This window comes from Numida meleagris, chromosome 3 (genome assembly GCF_002078875.1).
Source record: "Numida meleagris isolate 19003 breed g44 Domestic line chromosome 3, NumMel1.0, whole genome shotgun sequence".
Classification (NCBI taxonomy): Eukaryota; Metazoa; Chordata; class Aves; order Galliformes; family Numididae; genus Numida; species Numida meleagris.
The window spans coordinates 4171150-4173240 of record NC_034411.1 but is presented as its reverse complement, the minus strand read 5'-3'; the positions used below and the strand labels follow the sequence as shown (position 1 = coordinate 4173240).

The 2091-nt window shown below is 48.7% G+C and overlaps 1 long non-coding RNA gene across 1 annotated transcript; it reads right to left on the bottom strand.

Moving 5' to 3' along the window:
• LOC110396339 lies at positions 11–1295 on the bottom strand. Its single transcript, XR_002436935.1, has 3 exons — positions 1184–1295; positions 1016–1083; positions 11–498 (listed from the first exon to the last, which is right to left on the bottom strand). It is a non-coding gene; the product is annotated as an uncharacterized LOC110396339 (long non-coding RNA).

Genomic DNA, 2091 nt, shown 5'->3' with positions numbered 1-2091 from the left:
CTCAGCTGCCACCACCAGCCCCAGCTCTCCCCTCCAAAATCTTCTGTGCTCACTCTGCTGGGCCTCTGCCTGCAATCCTTTGTGCAGCGGGATGCAGAGGGCGTTGAACACAGCTCGCCTGCGCTGCCCGTGCCGGCACCGTGAATTGCTGTGGGGATGGGCACCAGGCAGGGCACGGGCGGATGGAGGGGGAATCGCCCCAGGTCACTGTTGCCAGAAGAGACTCCGGGAGTGCCAGCATGGGCAGTTCCCATGGAGGGGGGAGAGCAGGGGCAGCTGGGCCTCCTGTGCAGATATACAGATACACCTATAGATACCTCACATGTCCCTGCTCTTCTGCCTTCACATTCTTGGGTCCTGAGCGTTTGCTCCTCACACACGGACTCAGCCAAGCCTGTACGTCCAGAGCAGGATTCTCCTGACCACGGCACCTTGATCCCAGGATGTGCTCCATCACATACTTCTAGGAAATGCACGTCTGCTGCTGCACCAAGGCCCCTGAAAGTAAAGGCAGCCTGGCAGGCTTGGACTGCTCCCACGCTGCCCAGCACTGCCTCTAAAACCTCACGGAACACAGGCTCTCTCAGACTCTGCCTGCAGCCCAATAGCACAGACTGAGTCCCCTGTCTCGCTTTATTCTGCCGTGTCAGAGGACAAAGAGCTGAAGGCACAGGCTGTGACACGAGACACACACAGCCTTCACACCACAGCGTGCTGCCTGCCTTTCCTTTCATCAGCCATTCCCATACCTTCCAAGAAGACATCCCCTCGTCTGGACACAGGCCAGCCCATATTAATCTCTTTCTCCTCACTTCTCTCCTAACAGCTTAACTACATTAAGGACACCTTATCCAGTCTAATTGATACAACCTAAGCTCCAGGCCTTAAGCCTTTTGCCAGCCCCAGAAGGACACATTCCGTAGGGAAACTACGCACGCCAGTGTGGAAGCTGCGTATGATTGGTGGGACAACCTAGAGCCTCCTTCCCCAGAGCTGCAGGCTAGAAATGGCTTACATGCTTGCAGAGCTGCAGCACTTGCTCCCACGCTGACTGCTCACAGGACCGACCACTCTGCAGCCTCACTGCCACAAACAGAAATGCTTGGCTCATGTCAGCACCCCCGAAAAAAAATAAAAAAGAAAACAAAGAGAAAAAAAAAGAAGGGAAAAAAAAGTGTTTTACCTCCTGGTGCAGTGAGGGAAGGAGAACATGGCCCATGTCACAGCCCACTGCTCCATGCAAAACCGTAAAGCAGAGTAGGAAAGTGGAGAGAGTTGGCTTGAGGAGCAAGCAGAAACATAAAGGATAAGAAAAGAAGTTGGAACAAGGTGGGAAAGCAAAGGAAAAGTTGGGAAAAGTAGGACAAATGGTGGGAAAGCATGGGAAAAGGTGGGAAAAGGTAGGAAAGGAAGGCATAAGTTTGGAAAGCATGGTAACAAAATAGGAAAGCATGGGAAAAGGTGGGAATTTATTGGAAAAGTTGGAAAAATAATTTAAAAAGCCGTGCAAAGCAAAGAAAAAATAGTAAAAGTAAAACAAAGAAAATTCAAAACAAGTAAAAGACAAGAAAAACAAAGAAATTTAAAGAAATTTAAAGAAAAAAGAAAAAAGAAAAAAGAGGAAATGAAAGAGCAACGCAAAGCAAAGCAGAGAAGAGCACAACAAAGAAAATCCATGCAAAGCAGAGGAACCAAAGGGGGAAAAAAAGAAAAAAAGAATGAAAAATCAGTCAAAAAAAGACACAAAAAAAAACAACAAGGAAAGACAAAGCAAAAAGGAAAGAAAACCATCGCGTAGCAAAGGGAAAAAAAAGCAAAGCAAAGCAAAGCAGAGATGAAAACAAAAAAGCATAGAAAACTTGCAGGATTCTAGGAAATAACAGAAAAGCAGAGGAAGCAAGGAAGAAGGCAAGGTCCTGTTTGTTTGTTTGTCTGAAGGAAACAGAGCTGTACACGCTCAGAGCGGTGCTCACGGCACCCATCCTACACACAGCTGCACACAGCAGGGCCCCAGCTTGCTGAGTCACCTGCTGGGAAGGGGGGGAGCTTCCATTGATCCCCACAAAGAAGGTGCCAAAGGAGAACCAGGAA